The sequence below is a fragment of the Rattus norvegicus genome, chromosome 4 (genome assembly GCF_036323735.1).
Source record: "Rattus norvegicus strain BN/NHsdMcwi chromosome 4, GRCr8, whole genome shotgun sequence".
NCBI lineage: Eukaryota > Metazoa > Chordata > Mammalia > Rodentia > Muridae > Rattus > Rattus norvegicus.
The window spans coordinates 91,204,924-91,226,719 of NC_086022.1; the positions used below are offsets into that span (position 1 = coordinate 91,204,924).

The window sequence follows — 21,796 nt, forward strand, 5'->3', positions numbered from 1 at the left end:
AATGAAAGCCGCAGGACCCCCACACCGCCAAAAAAGAGAAATTTTAGATGCTTCAAAAAGAGGGCTTCTATTTGGGAGATCTTAATTATGAGTGATGGAGACCACAACAAGGCTCCCAGAATGCCCCACGGGGTTGGAATAACAAGTATAAAACCCAAAGCTAGAGTCCTAGCTTCTCAACTGAGAAAAATCACATTTCGATTTGTGTTCAAATATTATTAGCAAATTATACTATCAGTTTTTGGAGGTGAAATCTGCCAAGTCTTGCATTATTCTAAACATGCATGGCACAGGCAGCTAAACCTTCATTGTGGTGGGGACTTAGCTTTGCTTAAAGGACTTAGCTGTCCAGGTCAGTGTCCTCAGGCTTCCTGGTGTCTACATCTTTGCATGAAGTTGCTTGGCACTCACTGACTGGAAATAAGAACTTCCCACCCCTAAAATCCCCCCTGCTTTACTTCCTCAAGTGAGTTTATGCATGCAGATGCGTAGGAGAGAAGCCCTCAGAAGCTCACTTGTTCCCATTCAGGCTCTATCCATGGACAAAAAGCACTAAGGTAAGAGCTACTGATGGTTTGTTTTAAAAATTAACATCCTGCCTAATGTTTTAATAAAAATGTCCTATCATTGCTTCTGATGAGATTGCAGGTCTTTCTTGAGTATTGGCAGTTTGACTCCTAGTGAATGCATGCCATGCCTTTTTTAGAATCATTAACTTCCTTTAAATATGTATACTATTTATAATTTGGACAATATGTGCATCACTGATTTTCTGACAGAACTCAGGAGACATAAACATGGCCTGAAGAGACTCAAAGTAGTTATCGTTTGGTTTTAGCTTAGGACACTCAAGAGTTTATAGACTGAATCAAATACTCTACTAAATCAACAAAAGTTGCACCATGAAACTTAATCTGTGGATGTATTTACTTTTTGGAAAAAGGAAGCCTGGAGTTACTGTTGGGGTCTAAATCTCGGCTCACATCCCAACAAACCACACCAAACTAATACAGTTCCATGTGGAGAGGTTTAATGAGAGAAGAAGAATAGAAGAACAGAGAGAGGAATAGAGGCCAGCCATGAGCATGTGTAGGGAAAAGGGGAGGTGAATGGGAATAGAAGGGACAAAGGGAAAGAGGGGAAGAGTAGGAAGCAAGAGAAGAAAGAGAGTGAGGAGGGGGCAAGCAGCCTCCTTTATAGTGCCAGGCACAACTGGCAGTTGCCAGGTAACTATGGGGGTAGAGCTTAGACAGAATACCAACAGTCACTAAGTCTCAGTTAAAGTGTTATAGTTTACACAGTGCTTAGTAGAATGTTGAACAGAGTCAGCACAGAGTTAGCAATTATTACCTCAGGGAGGCCATGAAATAAGAGAGGACAGAGAATAAATTTAGACTCACGATCTCATGTGATTCAGAAGGCTTCCCAATGTAAGACAAAGAATAACTTTGCTGTGAATAACAATGAAATTCATGGATTGAGGGGATGGGTGTATGCCAAGCCCTTGAAGAGGCAAAAAAGGGGAAATACGATGATAGATAGATGCCTTTCCATTGTCTTTTAAATAAAAGACAGATGCTGAGTATTAAATAAGGAACTTTTGTGTTTTTGAAAGCTGTCAAGATGACCTAAAGTTGTTCCTTAGAGTGAGCCCTGGACTGGCTCAGCTGCACTGCCATGGAGGCTTACCTGCTACCTACTGTAGAAGTAGATAGCTTTACCAGTCTGCAATCCCACCAACAATGGAAACCATTCTGGAAACCAGTCTGGAGGTTCCTCAGAAAATCGGACATTGAACTGCCTGAGGATCCAGCTATACCTCTCTTGGGCATATACCCACAAGATACCCCAACATATAAAAAAGACACGTGCTCCACTATGTTCATAGCAGCCTTATTTATAATAGCCAGAAGCTGGAAAGAACCCAGATGCCCTTCAACAGAGGAATGGATACAGAAAATGTGGTACATCTACACAATGGAATATTACTCAGCTATCAAAAACAATGACTTTATGAAATTCATAGATAAATGGTTGGAACTGGAAAATATCATCCTGAGTGAGGTAACCCAATCACAGAAAAACAAACATGGTATGCACTCATTGATAAGTGGCTATTAGCCCAAATGCTTGAATTACCCTAGATGCCTAGAACACATGAAACTCAAGACAGATGATCAAAATGTGATTGTTTCACTCCTTCTTTAAAAGGGGGAACAAGAATATCCTTGGCAGGGAATAGAGAGGCAAAGATTGAAACAGAGACAGAAGGAACACCCATTCAGAGCCTGCCCCACATGTGGCCCATACATATACAGCCACCCGATTAGACAAGATAGATGAAGCAAAGAAGTACAGGCCGACAGGAGCCAGATGTAGATCTCTCCTGAGAGACACAGCCAGAATACAGCAAATACAGAGGCGAATGCCAGCAGTAAACCACTGAACTGAGAACAGGACCCCCATTGAAGGAATCAGAAAAAGAACTCGAAGAGCTTGAAGGGGCTCGTGACCCCTTATAAACAACAATGCCAAGCAACTAGAGTTTCCAGAGACTAAGCCACTACCTAAAGACTATACATGGACTGACCCTGGACTCTAACCTCATAGGTAGCAATGAATATCCTAGTAAGAGCACCAGTGGAAGGGGAAGCCCTTGATCCTGCTAAGACTGAACCCCCAGTGAACGTGATTGTTGGGGGGAGGGTGGCAATGGGGGGAGGTTGGGGAGGGGAACAACCATAAAGAAGGGGAGGGGGGATTAGGGGTATGTTTGCCCAGAAACCAGGAAAGGGAATAACATACGAAATGTAAATAAGAAATACTCAAGTTAATTAAAAAAAAAAAAGAAGTAGATCGCTTCACACTCATTGATGTCTTACCAAAGAATATGTGCTAAGTCCATTTGTGTGCAGTCACCTTTTAATTTGTGACTGAGCTCCTGAGAGCTGAGGGGATATAGGGTAAGCAATGAAGGAGCAATGTGGGATGATGCAGGAATCAAACTCAAAAGTGGTTTAGATCAAGGTGCCATGCTTTTTAGGCTGTTTTATGTATTTTTGAATCTGACTCGAATACTTCTTTCTAGGCATCTGGTTATTTCCTAAATTTAATACTAAGAAGAATAGATCTAAAGAGAAAAACTATATTTACACTGTGTGTCTATGTTAATTAAACAATTAGCTGTCTTCCCATTTCTTGCAGTGAACAATTCAAAGAAAGACCAACTTAGGCAGATTCCTTAATAGAAGAATGATATTTTACTTAGTTTTTATAATTTTGAGATGAGAGATATATTTTTACCCTTTGATTTTTCTACTTTAAATGGATTTTATATTGTACTCATAAACTGTTTCCGTGAATTTGACACAAGCTACAGTCATTTCAGAAGAGGGAGCCTAACTGGAGAAATTGCCTCCCTCAGTTCCCAGTAAACAAATCTGTGGGATATTTTCTTGATTATTTGTGATTTGGGGAAGGTGGAGTCCTCTATGGAAGATGCCTCCTCTGGACAGGTGGTGCTGGTGTTAAGTTTCAAACTCAGGCAAATGGTTTGGGTGCCTATTTAAGGCACCAAAGCAGACCTAACCTCCTGGCTCTCCCAGCATCCATCAAGCCTTACTTGTTACAGGATATGGCTGGCATACCCCACCGGCTACCCTGAACTCCACAGTCCAGAAGCTAGGCTTCCCTTCTCCCATTTCCCAGAGACTCTTCCCTATATAAGTCAGACTTTTAAGTTACCCTCCCTTCTTTTTGAACCTTTGGCATCCTGGCTGCTCTACCTGGTTCCCCTCTCCTCCCTTCTTTTCCCTCGCTACTTTCAAGACTCTCCCAGATGTGTCTGCTTCTGGCTGTGCTCCCTCACATATCTAGAGTAAACTTTCTCCTCCACCATCCAAAGGAGCAGTCTGCCTATTCCTTTTATTTTTTTTCATTCATTTCAGAGCTATAATAATGAAAGCTGGGTTTTCCTCTGTGTTCTTCCTTCAGATCCACCTCCACATTTCTGCCCTGACTTCCCTTAGTGATGGACTGTGATAGAAAAGACAAGATAAAGTTTACCTTTGCCTCTCTAAGTTTATTTCAATCATGCTTATTATCACCATAATGGAAAGCAATCTAGAACAGAAGCCAGTACCAGAGTGTGGGCTGCTGCTCTGACTGATATGATTATCCTGATTTTGGAGGCATTTGAAACTCTAGGCTAGAAAAAGCATTTGAATGCCCAGAGCAGGTTGAGTGGTGTGGACGTCCCACAGAGAAGGCTACTAATGCACAGGTTTAGGCCAATAGAAAGTCCTTACTAGCTTAGCCATCAGCTACACTGGGTGTTTGGGATCCTAGTGTAGCCCTGAGCTTTTCTCATAGTGAGCTTTTAAGCACAACAACTATATCCTGGGTTGACATACTTCAGTTAGGGAGAATAGTTAGCTAGAGGCAAAACTTCAGAAGCCGAAAAGCAAGGCTAGTACATTTAGAGACTGTCTGTGTTTTTGTTTGGTATGTGTTGCTGTCTGTGTGCTAAGTTTTATGATTAATGATACATCATTGTGACTTAATAATGACGTCAGTTGTGCTAAGGCTGGGGTACCTGTTCGAGTGAGTTGGTTTGGCGTCACACTGAAAGTGAGGAAAACTCTGTGGAGGACAGATTGGCAGCAGTGCTCTTTGCCAGTTTTTTTTTTTTTTTTTGCTATCTCTGAGTATTTATTTATGATTTATAGCCAAGGTCTATGAGTTCCAGCTTCCATAGAGCACACCCTTGTCCCCACTTCCCACACACAGATTTGGATGGGCTTAGAAGCCCAGTTATACATCATTGAGTTCCATTAAACAGTGTCTTTGCCAGTTTTTAACACAATGCAGTTCTCCATTTGTTTCAAGAGTTGGGTTGAGGGGTTGGGGATTTAGCTCAGTGGTAGAGCGCTTGCCTAGCAAACGCAAGGCCCTGGGTTCGGTCCCCAGCTCCGAAAAAAAAGAACCAAAAAAAAAAAAAAGAGTTGGGTTGATTTCTTTGCTAATGTTTTGTTTCAGTGCTGAGTTCTTACACAGTTCAAATTAGCTCCACGCTGAGCTTCCATGATTCCTTTGATGCTTCTTTGGAATGCTTTTAACCTTCCCATTGCTTGGTATTAGTGTGTAGAACTATGATAAATGTATGTATACTTAATTTTCATGTGTGAATTTGCTCAAAATTTCTTATCAACAAAATTTATAAGACGTATTTGAGAGGGTTAGTGTCCATAAGAATGGACAAACCAGCAGAGTATGCTTTCTTTTCCAACCACTGTGCTTAATTCTTTTGTATACCTCATTGTATAGCTCATCGATAAGACTTCATACAGAACTGGACTGTACTTTATATCAGAAAGCATAGCCTTTTATCGCCATGAGTGAGTCTAGCTGTAAGTTGTGGATGCCTTTCTATATTTTTTTTTGCTACTTAACACAGATTTCACTGTGAACTAGTCTAATTTCAACGAATGCTTTTATCTATATGGAGATACATGTGCATGTCTCTCTCTCTCTCTCTCTCTCTCTCTCTCTCTCTCTCTTCCTGGCCTTCTGCCCTCCCTCTCTCTCCTTTCTTTGTATTGTTGGTTTTATGTGATAAACTTCATTTTCAGACATAAGTTAAGACTGAATTCTAGGGCCAGCCTTCAGGAAATCAGATATAATAACCTTTTGGATATACTGTCATTCAGTTCACTGTTTTTGCTTTTTAATGCTAGTGAAGGAAATATGAGAGTTATTTCTCAGTTTCTGTGATAACATAGCATGACAAAGCAATTTAAGGACAATTATTTTGGTTTATGCATGGTTCCAGGGGGCTAGATGTCAATAGTAGTGGGAAAGGCAGAGCAGTCAGAGGCAGAAACTGAAAGATTACATTTATCTCAACTGAACATAGGGAGAAGAGAGAACAAAAAGGAATTGGGGTGAGTTTATAAATTCTCAACACTCACCCAGTGATATGTTTCTACCAGCAAGGCTCCATGCATGTTTAGTTCTATAACCTTCCAAACAGCACCACCAGCTGGGGACCTTTTTATTCAACTTCCTTAGTATGTGAGCTGGAAAGTTGGCTTGCTTTTTAGTAAATAGTTCATTTTGTAAGTATTCCAGGACTTATGGTCTCGTAAATTTTATTCGAATGTATTATCTTGAGTTCTTAAAAGGAGATTGGTAATGTTTATATGGTTATTTCAATATTTGGGAAAATTTATACTAGAATATTTGTGCCTGGATATTTTATTGACACCTTTTCATTGTTATTAAGACCTTTTAGGCTTGTTTGTTTGTTTCTTAATGTCCATTTCTGTCCGTTTTAACAAGTCCTCAAAAATGCGCATGTTTATTTCACTTAATGCCAAACATTGTCATAAAGTTATTCCAAAAACACTTTTAATGTTCATTCAGTCTATAATCTCCATTCTTTTTCCACATTAAAAGCTAACAATACCCTGTCTTTTACTTATTAAGGCTTGACTAACTTATTACATGTTACATATAATGACATGTTACAAATAATTACATGATACATGTCATTATAAAATTTGCCAAATCCCGTGGGGGGGGCTAGATCATCAGAGGGGCAGACAACCCTGAGAAATCTGCTCACATTCCCTACTCAAGAGGAAAACGCTTAGCTCCATCTAGGCCCCCTGCCCACAGGGACCTAGGAGCAGTAGAAGCAGGACCCATCTGGTTGCTGCCCTCACAGAGAGCTGAAAGCCAGCCCCGAGGAGCTACTACATGCCTGAGAGCAGAGGTAAGACCAATTTTTATGCTCCAAGTGACCTGCTTGGTAGACTCAGAACACACAAAGGCAGGATTCCTCTGGAACCAGCACTTCTGGTATCTAGCTGGAGCCCGAACCTCTCTGATCCCAGCCCAGAGCTCCCTGCTCCCAAATCCCGTGGTAGAGAGAGCAGAACACCCAGAATCCTGAGACTGCAGGGCAGGACAGACTGCCACTTCTGCCCACCTTTGCCCACATCCCTGGCACAAGAAGAAGCTGCATAGTGCCTCTGGACACAGGAATATAGGAAGCAGTCATCAACAGGAAAGTCCTGGTTCTGGCTGGCACCCTGAACTGAACTAAACTGGTCACACAGTTCTCTGTACCCAAATCCAATGGGAGGGGAGCTAGACTATCAGAGGGGCAGACACTCCTGTGAAAACAGAGAAGACTACTCTGGTATTACATGTTACAGATAATTACATAATACATGTCATTATAAAATTTCCCAAATCCCGTGGGGGTGGAGAGCGCTAGACCATCAGAAGGACAAACACCCCTGAGAACTCTGCTCACATTCCTGACTCAAGAGGAAAACGACTGTGCCATCTGTTCCCCCTGCACACAGAGACCTAGGAGAATTAGGGGCAGGACCCTTCTGGTTCCTGCCCACATGGAGACCTGAAAGCCAGCAGATGGGAACAACAACATGCCTGAGAGCAGAACACCCTGTTCACATAACTAGATGAAAGAAAACAGGAAAACAGGTCTACAGCAGTGCAGACACACAGGCCTATAGGATGGTCTAGCCACTTTCAGAAACAGCAGAACAAGGTAACACCAGAAACCACCCTATGGTGAGAGCAAAGCAAAAGTACCCAAGCAACAGAAACCGAGACTACTTGGCACCATCAGAGCCCAATTCGCTCACCAAAGCAAACACTGGATATCCAAACACACCTGAAAAGCAAGACCTAGACTTAAAATCACATTTTATCAGGATGATGGAGGACTTTAAGAAGGTTATAAATAACTCTCTTAAGGAAATACAAGTAAACAACTAGAAACCCTTAAAGAAGAAACACAAAAAATCACTTAAAGAACTACTGGAAAAAAACAACCAAACAGGAGAAGGAAATAAACAAAACCATCCAGGAGTTAAATATGGAAATAGAAACAATAAAGAAAGCACAAAGAGAGAAAAACTTGGAGATAGAAAACCTAGGGAAGAGTTCAGGAGTAATAGATGCAAGCATCACCAACAGAATATAAGAGATAGAAGAAAGACTCTCAGGAGCAAAAGATACCATACCCCCAAACAAACAGGAAATCCAGGACACAATGAGAAGATCAAACCTAAGGATAATAGGTATAGAAGAGAGTGAGGACTACAAACTTAAAGGGCCAGTAAATATCTTCAACAAAATCATAAAAGAAGAATTCCCTAACCTAAAGAAAGAGATGCCCATAAACATAAAAGAAGCCTACAGAACTCTAAATAGATTGAACCAGAAAAGAAAATCCTCCTGTCACATAATAGTCAAAACACCAAATGCACAAAACAAAGAAAGAATATTAAAAGCAGTAAGGGAAAAAAGGTCAAGTAACATATAAAGGCACACCTATCAGAATTACACCAGACTTTTCACCAAAGACTAGGAAAGCCAGGAGATGGTGGACTTATGTCATACAGACCATAAGAGAATATGAATGTCAGCCCAAGTCACAGTATTCAGCAAAACTCTCAATTAACATAGAAGGAGAAACCAAGATATTCCATGACAAAACCAAATTTACACAATATGTTTCTACAAATCCAGCCCTACAAAGGATAATAAATGGCAAAGTCCAATACAAGGATGCAAGCTACATGCTAGAAAAAGCAAGGGAAGCAATCTCCTTGCAACAAAACCAGAAGAAGAGGAGCACACAAACATAATTCCACCTTCAAATACGAAAATAACAGGAAGCAACAATCACTATTCCTTAAAATCTCTCAACATCTTTGGACTCAATTCCCCAATAAAAAGACAGAGATTAACAGACTGGATAGGTAAAGAGGACCCAGCATTTTGCTTCCTACAGAAAACAAACCTCAGACACCAAAAAAAAGACACTACTTCTGAGTAAAAGGCTGGAAAACCACTTTCTAATCAAATGGTCTGAAGAAGCAAGCTGGAGTAGCCATTCTAATATCAAAGAAAATCAACTTTCAACCAAAAATAATCAAAAAAGACAAGGACACTTCATATTCATCAAAGGAAAAATCCACTAAGATGAACTCTCAATCCAAAATATCTATGCCCCAAATACAAGGGCACCTACATACATAAAAGAAATCTTACTAAAGCTCAAAACACACACTGTACCTCACACAATAATAGTGGGAGATTTCAACACCCCACTCTCATCAATGGACAGATCATGGAAACAGAAATTAAACAGAGACATAGACAGACTAACAGAAGTTATGAACCAAATAGACTTAACAGACATTTGTAGAACATTCCATCCTAAAACAAAAGGATATAACTTCTTTCCAGCACCTCATGGTAATTTCTCCAAAGTTGACCATATAATCTGTCACAAAACAGGCCTCAACAGGTACAGAAAGATAAAAATAATCCCATGCATCCTATCAAACCACCACGGACTAAGGCTGGTCTTCAATAACACCACTAAGGAAAGAACGGGCACATATACTTGGAAGTTGAACAATTCTCTACTCAATTATAACTTGGACAAGGAAGAAATAAAGAAAAAAATTAAAGATTTCTTAGAATTTAATGAAAATGAAGGTACAACATACCCAAACTTATGTGACACAGTGAAACCTGTGCAAAGAGAAAAACTCATACCTCTGAGTGTCTCCAGAAAGAAACAGGAGAAAGCATACATCAGCAGCTTGACAGCACACCTAAAAACTCTAGAACAAAAAGAAAGAAATACACTCAGGAGGAGTGGAAGGCTGGAAATAATCAAACTTAGTGCTGAAATCAACCAAGTAGAAACAAAAAATTTGAAGAATCAACAGAACCAAAAGCTGGTTCTTTGAGAAAATCAACAAGATAAATAAACCCTTAGCCAGAATAACCAGAGGGCACAGAGAGTGTGTCCAAATTTACAAAATCAGAAATTAAAAGGGAGACATAACAACAGAATCAGAGGAAAGTTAAAAAAAATCATCAAATCCTAACACAAAGCATATATATTCAACAAAACTTGAAAATCTGGAGGAAATGGACAATTTTCTAGACAAATACCAGGTACCAAAGTTAAATCAGGAACAGATAAACCATTTAAACAATACCATAACTCCTAAGGAAATAGAAGCAATCATTAAAAGTCTCCCAACCAAAAAGAGCCCAGGACCAGATAGGATTAGTGCAGAATTCTATCAGACCTTCCCAGAAGACCTCATACCCATACTGTCCAAAATGTTCCACAAAATAGAAACGGACAGAACACGACCAAATTCCTTCTATGAAACCACGTTTACTCTTATACCTAAACCATAGAAAGACCCAACAAAGAAAACTTCAGAACAATTTCCCTTATGAATATTGACACAAAAATACTCAATAAAATTCTTGCAAACCGAATAGAAGAACACATCGAAACGATCATCCACCATGATCAAGTAGGCTTCATTTCAGGTATGCAGGGATGGTTCAATATACAGAAAACCATCAATGTAATCCATTATATAAACAAACTCAAAGATAAAAAAAACACACATGATCATTTCCTTAGACGCTGAGAAACATTTGACAAGATTCAACACCCCTTCATGATAAAAGTCGTGGAAAGAACAGGAATTCAAGGCCCATACCTAAACATAGTAAAAGCCACATACAGCAAACCAGTAGCTAACATTAAACTAAATGGAGAGAAACTTGAAGCAGTCCCACTAAAATCAGGGTCTAGACAAGGCAGCACACTCTCTCCCTACTTATTCAATATTGTTCTCAAGTCCTAGACAGAGCAATCAGACAACAAAAGGAGATCAGAGGGATACAGATTGGAAAAGAAGAAGTCAAAATATCACTATTTGCAGATGATATGATAGTATATTTAAGTGACCCCAAAAGTTACACCAGAGAACTACTAAGCCTGATAAAATCTTCAGCAAAGTGGCTGGGTATAAAATTTACTGAAACAAATCAGTAGCCTTCCTCTACACAAAAGATAAACAGGCTGAGAAAAAATTAGGGAAATAACACCCTTTATAATGTTCCCGAATAATATAAAATACTTCATAGTGACTTTAACCAAGCAAGTAAAAGATCTGTACAATAAGAACTTCAAGTCTCTGAAGAAAGAAATTGAAAATCTCAGAAGATGGAAAGATCTCCCATGCTCATGGATTGGCAGGATTAATATAGTAAAAAATGGCCATTTTACCAAAAGCGATCTACAGATTCAATGCAATCCCCATCAAAATACCAATCCAATTCTTCATAGACTTAGAAAGAACAATTTGCAAATTCATCTGGAATATCAAAAAACCCAGGATAGCTAAAACTATCCTTAACAATAAAAGGACTTCTAGGGGAAATCACCATCCCTGACCAAAAGCAGTATAACAGAGCAATAGTGATAAAACCGGTATGGTATTGGTTCAGAGACAGGCAGATAGACCAGTGGAATAGAATTGAAGACCCAGTAATGAACTCACACACCTATGGTCACTTGATTTTTTTCACAAAGGAGCCAAAACCATCCAATGAGAAAAGATATCATTTTCAACAAATGGTGCTGGTTCAACTGGAGGTCAGCATGTAGAAGAATGCAAATTGATCCATTCTTATTGCCCTGTACAAAGCTTAAGTCCCAGTGGATCATGGACCTCCACATTAAAACAGATACACTCAAACTAATAGAAGAAAAAGTGGGGAAGAGTCTCAAACACATGGGCACTGGAGAAAATTTCCTGGTCAGAATACCAACGGCGTATGCCCTAAGATCAAGAATCAACAAATGGGATCTCATAAAACTGCAAAGCTTCTGTAAGGCAAAGGACACTGTCGTTAGGACAAAACAGCAACCAACAGATTGGGAAAAGATCTTTACCAATCCTACAACTGATAGAGGGCTAATATCCCAAATATATAAAGAACTTATGAAGTTAGACTTCTTCTTATAAATAAGGCTTCTATGAACATAGTGGAGCACGTGTCTTTTTTATATGTTGGGGCATCTTTTGGGTATATGCCCAAGAGAGATATAGCTGGGTCCTCAAGTAATGCAATGTTGAATTTTCTGAGGAACCTCCAGACTGATTTCCAGAATGGTTGTACCAGTTAGCAATCCCACCAACAATGGAAGAGTGGTCCTCTTTCTCCACATCTTTGCCAGCATCTGCTATCGCCTGAGATTTTTATCTTAGCCATTCTGACTGGTGTGAGACGGAATCACAGGATTGTTTTGATTTGCATTCCCCTTATGACTAAAGATGTTGAACATTTCTTTAGGTGTTTCTCAGCCATTCGATGAAGCTAAGAAGTGCATGCTGACAGGAATTGGATATAAATCTCTCTTAAGAGACACAGTCAGAATATGTCAAATACAGAGGCAAATGCCAGCAGCAAACCACTGAACTGAGAATGGGACTCCCATTGCAGGAATTACAGAAAGTACTCAAAGAGCTGAAGGGGCTTACAACCCTATAAAAACAACAATGTCAACCAACCAGAGCTTCCAGGGACTAAACCACTACCCAGACACTATACATGGACTGACCCTGGGCTCCACCTACATGGGTAGCACTTAATAGCCTTGTTGGGGCACCAGTGGAAGGGGAAGTCCTTCATCCTGCCAGTGTACGGGATTGTTGGAGGGGCAGTAATGGTGGGTGGATGGGGAAGGAAAACACATATAGAAAGGGAGGGGGACTGGGTTATGGGGCTGATGGACTAGAAACCAGGAAAGGGAATAACATTTGAAATGTAAATAAGAAATACCCAATTTAATAAAAATAAAAGAAAAAAATAAAATTCCCATTAACATTTGAAATTATACTATTTTATAATATACTGTATAGTATATCAATATATAAGTATAATGTCCTAAACACAATATCAGCTTTGAAAAATTTATTAATTCTTAATATTGCCTCCTTTTACAAATTTGGAATAATTTGATCTTTAAAATAAAACTTATTTCATCCAATTTTACAACTGAATTCATCTCTTCAATTTCATCCCTTTCCTCTTTATGCACATAGGCATTACAAGTGAAACAGTTATGTGGGTTTCTTTCAGTTTTTTCTTATTTAATTCAAAGTTATATATGTTCCTTGTGTTTGTACCTCTGAGCTAGACATAAAAGAGTGATCTTTAGTTTTAATATACCTTAGCACTTTTCAGTGTTTACCTTGCTTATATAATTCTTTAATGTTTACAACATGTTATACTTAGAATTTTCATTCTTTAAAATGTGCTGAGAAATTGTTCCTGAGGCAACACACATCCTAGCTCAAAGTGTTTTCTGCGTGTGCATCCGTCCATCTTAAGCATTCTGTGCATATCAATTAGAGTAGCTGACTGGTGGTTTTACTCAAATACTCTGTCTTAATGCTTGTTGTCCGTGTACTTGTAAGTGAGAGCTGCTTACCTCTCTGATTGTCATTATGGACTGGCCTTCTTCTAACTTCAGTTCTGTCAAATTTTGCTTCATCTATTATGAAGATCTCCCAGATGCATACAATTCAGTATTATTTCCTACTTTTAATGAGCTGCATATTTGAAGATCTGACCATTTGTCTCTCTTGGTGACTTAAGTTGAACTAATTTTTAACTTGTATTTCCCCCTTTGCTTTAAAAGTATTTCTGTAACATTTATAGAATGCACTTCTTCAAGGCAAGAGATACTGGTGTCTGGTCCTTTCTGTTCTGGTTCTCTGACCTTGATGAGTACTACCCTTTAACCGGCATTGCTATTCAGTTTGCATTGAAGGTTTGTTGTCTGTGACTTGGTTGGCTCTGTCTCCTGGAGGTTTTTAAACCATTTTTCTAAACTGTTAATTCTCTCCTCTCTTCTTTTGCCCTTTGTTTGTGAATTGAATATTTTTTAAACATCCCATGTTAGGTCTATTCATTGACATTTTCGAATTTTCTTGCAATAGTGATCTCCAATTTAACTTACCCTGGTACACTTTCAAGCGTTACTCTCCTGTTCACAGATAGCAGAAGTGTTCTGTTGATGCTTCCTCGGAGTGCAGACATCACTCTGCACTTCACCTATAACTGCTGTCGCTAGTGCCACAGGAGCTGCGAAGTTCGTTCCAAAGCTACAACCTGTGGAAGCTCTTTCAAGCATTATAATTGGTTATGCAATTAAGATAACATTCCATGTTTTTGGGGCACTTAGTCATGTCACTTTTCTGATGGTTGGCACTCCTTCCTGCCAGCCTACTTCCTTCTGGAGCAATTCCTCTTTTGGTGTGATGAATTTCTATAGCATGCCTTACAGGAGATCGCCCTCGTCTCCCACCTCTTAGGATTTGCTTGTCAGTATCTTCATTTCATCTATACCAGGAAAGAAAATTTTTAAAAATGCGTATTTTTTAATTTATAAATTATATATTATAAATTAGTCTTCATTTCATTGCTCTTTCCTTCCACTTGATTTAATGAAAGATCAGCTTTAATCATTTGGCTCTCTATATCCTGTCGCTTTCCCCTAACTGCTTCCAATTCTTTTTTCTCTTATGTTTCAGGCTGTTGTTTCCTACAATTTGCCTAAATTACTTCAAAGGCAGGGCTGAAATTCCACAATTCATCTCCACAATTTGGAAGCAATCCTACACTGTTCTTTAAAAACTTACCCTTTGCCTCCTTCGCTTATTTCTTGCAATCATAGGGAAACGTGTGTGCTAAAATGTGAAATTGTTCCGCAGGTTCATGAACTTGGTACCTTTGCTGTGTGTCTGTCATTCTTTGTCATGCTTTGAATAATAGCATCTGAGCGCTCTTCAAGTTAACCCCTGTTCTCCCTGCCATGCTACTTCAGCCTCTGCCTCGGTTGTTTGTCTTCACCTGCACTTAAATGTGGTTAAGTTCTCACTAACACACGCATGCTCCCTGTCTTCTCCTCTACATCCTGGCATAGCCTTTTAAATTTCTCAATACTTATTGTTCTATTAGTTTATTTCCTGAGTTTGGATCACATTTCTGTAGGAAAGGCAATGAGTGAGGTAAGAGGTCAACGCAAATGTACATTCAAATCAACATGAAAGACCAGGAAGTGTGCTGTTAGTACTGACTTCAAAGGCACATTCACCCTGTCCTGACCAGTCTCCTTCGGAGCTGAGTCACTCCAACTTTCATTCTACATCTAATCTGAACACAAATGACAACACCTTTAGTAACTTTGAGCTTATGAGGATCTTAAAATATTTTGAAATTACACTTGGGATTTTCCTTGCAGGCAAGGTTTTGGAGAATGATCTATTCTTTACTACACAAACAAACAAAAACCCAGAAACCCCTCTGAACTGGTATGGTATGAGTGCTAAATTTAACAGTAATGCATGCTTCTTTGACATCTAAAACTGAAAGGCCTAGAACATCCTGACCACGGGATGATTTTGTCCTGTCTGCTTCTCAGGATAAGGTCCCATGACTCTTTTATCAAGAAGAACAGGCACAGTTCCCATTTGTCACGAAAGAGTGGCTTTCAGCAAGCTGTGGACATGCAAAATTATTGAAGCAGGTTGAGCTCTCTCACTTGCCAGGCTGGGGACACCACTGTTGGTGTGAGTTCATTTCACCTACCTGTGAGGCTGTGAACACCACTCTTGGGTGGCATAGCTTGCCTCTGCAGCCTGTGAAATGTGCTGTGAGCTATGCAGTCGTCCCTAGTGTCTTGCACACAAGAGGAAGTGCTGTCACTTGAATCCATCCACTGTTGGCTGTTAAGTGTTTACCCATGGAACTCCTCTCCTACTAATAGGCTGAGAACATTAAACACCAGGAAGTGTACTGTTATTAGAACTTCAGGTCGGGGGCTAGAAAGATGTATCAGTACTTAACAATCTTTGTTGCTCTTGCAGGGAGCCCGGTTTCAGTTCCCAGTGCACACAGTGGGGCTCACAACCATCTGCATCTTCAATTCTTCAGTTGCTGGAGAGCTGATGCCTTGCTCTGGCCTCTGCAGGTGTCAGGTATGCATATGGTGCACATACATACAAGCAGACAAGGCATTCATACACATCAAATAAAAACATTGAAAATGAGGCTGGAGAGATGGCTCAGCAGTTGACAGCACTGACTGCTCTTCCCAAGGTCCTGAGTTCAATTCCCAGCAACCACATGGTGGCTCACAACCATCTGTAATGGGATACAATGCCTTTTTCTGGTGTGTCTGAAAAGAGCGACACAGTGTGCTCACATATATAAAATAAATAAATCTTTTTAAAAAATTGAAAAAAAAATTGAAAATAAATAACATTTTAGGCAGGATTTTTTTTTTCTCAGCATGAAATCAGTCTGTTAAGTTTTCTGATCTTAGTGACTCACATGTAGCTATCCCTATCTTGGCTCATGTTGTTGCTTTATATAATGGCTCTCATTATCGGTCGTCCCGTTCCTTCTCTGACACTGCAACTCAGGAGAACAAGACTTGTAAGGTGACATGTTACTTTCCTGTCAGCGTTCTAACCTGGTTGTGGTTCAGTCGATGTCATTTGGTAGGAGTAGAGTCATCTGGGTTTGTGTGTTCGATTGGTTTCTGTTTGGAATTTTTTCCCCTACTTTTCCAAGCTGTTATTTCTACTTCTCTGCCTGCAGCAATTGTGTACATGTATGTAATGGGTATGTAAAGTATATGACTTTATGCATGTACTATGTGTATTGCATGTACTTGTAGGATTAATGGTAGGGTCCCGCATCTGTTCTGTCACAGGGCTTGGGCTGCTTGGGAAGGCAGTTCCTGTGAGAAGCAACAGGACACCACTCCAGGGGTGAAGCACAATCTGAGGATGGGACCTAGCTGGAGCTGGCTCGGGGGTCCCCAGGCCTGCAAGGAAGCTGGAGTATCAGATATCAGGCTCTTGGGCATCCAGGCACTGCAGAAGAGCTGAGAATGGAGTGGGGGACCACGGGGGCCTTCCCTTTGGTCACCTCATTATAATGGAGATCTGGTTGAGCCTACATGACCTGTGGTCACATCCTCTACCTGTGAAGGGAATTGGGGTTTTGCCCTTATGTGACTGATGGTCACATATATATGGAGGGCTGCAGGCTAGTGACCAGCCTGGTTTCCTGGGAGTCAGGGGAAGCTCCTACTGTCCCTTTCATAGTATTCGGCTTCAAACCTCCTCAACCGGGAACTAAGGTGTCTTTCACTGCCCCACATATTCTCCTTTTACCTTTTTTTTTTTTAATGAGAGACGTCATCACTGGAGTGATCATGTCATTTGTAGTGGAAATTTTGGGTGGGATTGGAATATCAAAAGAAAGCACTACAAAGGCAGAAAGGGTAGCACAACTAAGCCAGAGTGGTGAGGAGGGGTGAGGGTGGGGCTTGTGAAGACAAAGGATTATTGTATCAATTAAATATTCCATGGGTTGTACAGTTTGAGGGTATTAACATTGGTTTTAAAAAAACATTTTGCTAGTCTAACTAGACATCATGTTTTCCTTACTATCATGTAACTTTACCAAAGTTTAGTAACCATTTGGCTTTGGCAAGAGAGTTCATCTGTAGCTGGAAGATCTCAAGTCTGTCTTCTGAGGGTCTCGGGTATCATCTGTGAATCTCAATGTGTGTCTCAGGAGTCTTCAGTCAGATGAGGTGTCTGGAGGAAGGCAGCTTTGTTGTCCCAGGCAGGACCGTTCAGTCTCAGCTGGATCTGTGGGAGCAGCACTGTAGAGATATACCCATAGGGTGTTCACAACAGGGGATCAAAATCCCAGCAGGGAGATGTCCGCATAGGGTGGGTAGCATGTGTTAAGTCTGTGATGGTTTTCTTGGGAGCACTTCCTGGTCTGCTGTTATGAGCCTAGAAAAGCAAGGGTGTTTGAGTTTAGTCATGGAAGGCATTCTTTCTGCTTTGGATGGCTGAGGAAGAAAATATCTTGTTAACTTTGTATCTGGGAACAGTCAGTAAGAGTTTGTCTGTGAAAGAAAACTGGTTGTTAATTAAGGATTAAATAATAGTTATCAGTATAGTTAGCTTGACCTGTGGGAATAGATTAGATGACTTTTTTAACTTCAAAGGAATCTAAAACAAATTGAAATTTTTTGGACATAAATCACGAATGCTAGGGAGAAAATTTAAACAAAGAAGCATGAAAATTTTGGGTTGAGAAGCACGAACATTGTCTTAGGTGCTCCTGTTAGAGAGAACAAGGATTTAAACAAACCCTGAAAACTTTCGGGTTTCAGGTGTTTTTTCTATCGTTTTTGGCTGGCCTAGATGTAGGGGAGGGGCCACTCTGCCTTGCTTTGGCTGTGGCTGTGTGCTCTAAGCAGACAGGTCTCGTGTTTTCATTTGTTTTTTTCTTGGCTGATATATCCTAAATGTAGAGCAAAAGGAGATGAAAGGCCAACTTCGAAATAAAACTCAAAGGAAGAAGCATAGAGACTTGATTGCACAGTTAGGGCCAGAGGGAGTGAATGGCAGCATCCTGTAGTAGGTGTGTTGTTAGCCCAGCAGCAGCAGTCTCCTCAGGGAACCTTGGGTTGAACCCTAACTGGCAGGCAGGGGAAGCAGAGAGCTCTCAAGGCAGCTGTTGTCTGAAATGCAGCTTTGTTAGCTGTGTTTAAGTCTGGGTTGTGGGGCTGGGTGAGGGGCAAAGACTGGAGGCTAGTCAGCATCTCCATAGAGCAAGTTACCAGAACCAGTTCCTATGTGTCTCTGTGGGTCACCAGCTGGGGGTACACTTTAGCTGGGTTTGCTCCATGTTGGTAGCACCAGTTGTAGGGTTAATGGTGGGGTCCTGCATCCTTTCTGCCACAGGGTTTAGGCCACTAGAGAAGGCAGGATGCAGAAAGTTTGACCTTGCTTACCTCATGCCCTCGCAGGGTGGGTGTAGGGCTATGAGAAGCCGCAGATATGGAACACAGCCAGAGCTGGTTGGGGGTGACCCGGTGTCTGCAAGGAGGCTGAGGCCTTTGGGTTCTCAGGCTCTTGGGGATGGTGCGGACAAGCTGTGAAGGGAGTGCCCCCCCCCACGGGGCTGCATCTAGCCTGGGGCCTAGGAGAAAGGAGGTGGGGACACTTAAGCTAGTCCCGAGGGGAAAATCTTTGGTGTGATAGGGTAATGGGTTTGGTTGCAGCCACTGCTGGGAGCGCAGGGATCTCTTCTGAGAGAGATTAGGCAGCAGCTCTGTAGGCAAAGGGCTTCTCTGTGGCTCCCCATGATAGATCCCATGAAAAGAGGCAGTCCCTGGTTTCAAGGTATTTATTGTCATGGCTGAAGGTGGATAAATAAAACTGTACCCCACTTCTCAGAGTGAGCCTAAGAGTAAATACCTTTTCATAGAGGAGTGTCTGGGAAGGAAAGCTTCATTGGTTAAGTCTCCAGGCCTTTAGGCTCCTCATTATAATTTTACATATTACATGACCTATGGTCACATCCTCTACCTGTGAAGGGGATTAGGGTGTTGCCCTTATGTGACTGATGGTCATATATCTATGGAGGGCTGCGGGCTAGTGACCAGCCTGGTGTCCTGGGAGTCAGAAGTTCCTACTGTCCCTTTCAGGGTCTCCAGAGTTCAAATCTCCTCAACCGGGTACCAGGGTGTCTTTCACTGCCCCACATGTATACATGTGTGTGGTATGTATATAGGTATGTGTGACGTTAGGTGTATATGTTTAAAGCATTTGTGGGGGTGGATATAGATATAGATATAGATATAGATATAGATATAGATATAGATATAGATATAGATATAGATATACATATACATATACATATACATATACATATACATATACATATACATATACATATACACATACACATACACATACACATACACATACACATACACATACATATACATATACATATACATATACATATACATATACATATACATATTATGTGTAGGGCTGTGTGTGTGTTTTGTGTGTGAAAAAGAGATGCATGATGTGTGAATGTGTGCAGTGTATGTATGTGAACATTTGTGCATACATGAGATGTGTATATGTGTTTCATATGTGACATGGGTGTGAGGTATGTGTGTTTCTATATATGTGAGGTGTATGCTGTATACTCATGCTTGTTTTCATGTATATTTGTGGGATGTGTGTATGTATGTGTATGAGGGGGTGAGGAGTGTGGAAGGGGAGGACTAAAAATGGGGCTATATGTATATGTCATGGTGTGAACATGTAGATCAGAGGTCAACCTTGGCATGAGTTCTTACCAACCACCCTGTTGAGACAAGATCTTTTTTTTCCCCAGAGCTGAGGACTGAACCCAGGGCCTTGCACTTGCTAGGCAAGCGCTCTACCACTGAGCTAAATCCCCAACCCAAGACAGGATCTTTACTTTGTGTTCCCACTGCATATGCCAAGATGAATGGCCCATGAGTTTCTTGGCATTCTTTCCACTCAACTCAAAGCATTGGAATTCCAGACATGTACTACCGTTCCATGTTCTGGAGACATGGCCTTGGGTCAACACCCTTGGAAACAGTGGTCCACCTCAGCAGATTTAGTGTTTTTAACTATTTATGTTTCTAGCTTGCACATTCTCCAGGATTTGCTGAGTATTCCAGTAAGAAAGCTGCAGAAAGCAGAGAAACCAGAGGTCTTCAGGCTGTGCTGCCTTAGGCTGAACTGTCACTCTGTTTTTGTGTCCCATTTCAATAATATTGTGTGTGTTTTATAGATAATATCTGCAATTTTGAGAAGTAATTGGAAAAAACGACATGCTATTTTAACATTTCTAGAAGTCACTAATGATTTCATTTTGTCACAGATGTGAATTTTCATTAAGAAACAAAATCCTCTCATTTCTAAAGTGATCAAAATAAATCTTAAAGACTTTGAAGTTAACTCTTTTACTCTGCTGTTCTACTTACATGACCAACAAAGAATAAGAAATAGTTTTAGAAAATATCTGTGTAGATGCTGTGCTAAGAGGTGTATATAGTTATCATTGTCTAGCTTCCAGGCTTCTGCAAGTATTCAAACACACAATTCTAGGGGTGTAGGAAGTCCATTATGAATTGGTTACAAAGGCCCCAGAGAGCCTCAAAACAACAAAGGTTCTTGTTTGTTTGTTTGATATGTGGGAGGGGGTTGTCTGCATGTAAGTCTGTGCATCACAAGCAGGCATGCCCACAGAGAGCATAAAAGAACATCAGGCTTCCCCTAGAACTGGAGTGGCAGATACTTGTGAGCCTCCCAGTGTGTGTTGAAAACTGAATCCTGGTCCTCTGGAGTAGATGCCAGTGAGCTTAGTTGCTGGAGGCTTCAGCCTTCAATGGAGAATCCTTATTGCCCACCAGGTCTAGACAGGCTTCTATCTCTAGAGACATGACATATGTTAGTTGCAGGACACAGAGAAACCAAACTGAAACCTGGCTAGAAACTTCTTCCTTTCTATCCAGCCTTGATAGTGCTGTAAGGTACTCTTTAAGCTACAGAGGAAGAAAAGGAATTAACAGCTTTGCTCTACTGTGATCCATGTGAACTCCAAAAACAACCAAGATGGGACAATTGTAGCATGGCTCTTACGGAGGAACTGGTTGATTTATAATGGGGTTTTAGGCCCATTCCACAGAAGCCATCATACCTGGTATTATAAACTTGGTTAAAATCCACGCTGGGAAGTCATAGACCCCAAGGAGAAATCTACTACCATTGTTTGGTTGAATGTCTCTGTCTTAGTATTACTATTGCTTTGATAAGACACCATAACCAGCTTTGGTATAGGCCGCATACTCTGCATGCTACAAAAAGAGAAACAGGTAACCAAAACCCTGTTATCTATCATGGTCCTACATGTAAGCTATGCTAGGGCGATGATGGCACAAAGCTTGTGGGAGTAACCAACTGATATGTAATTTGACTTAAGGCCTATTCCTCAG

At 40.7% G+C, this 21,796-nt stretch overlaps 1 protein-coding gene across 2 annotated transcripts in view; it reads left to right on the forward strand.

Annotated features, from left to right (window-relative positions):
• Positions 1-538: 538 nt before the first annotated feature.
• The window catches only part of Mmrn1 (multimerin 1), a 75,401-nt gene continuing 54,143 nt past the window's right edge, over positions 539-21,796 (forward strand). Inside the window, exons 1-2 of one of the 2 annotated variants that reach the window (XM_006236596.5) lie at positions 539-557; positions 15,801-15,911. The gene's annotated coding sequence lies outside the window, so the exon portion shown is untranslated. The remainder of the gene's footprint in view (positions 558-15,800; positions 15,912-21,796) is intronic. The other variant, XM_001071128.8, reaches the window with a different exon arrangement.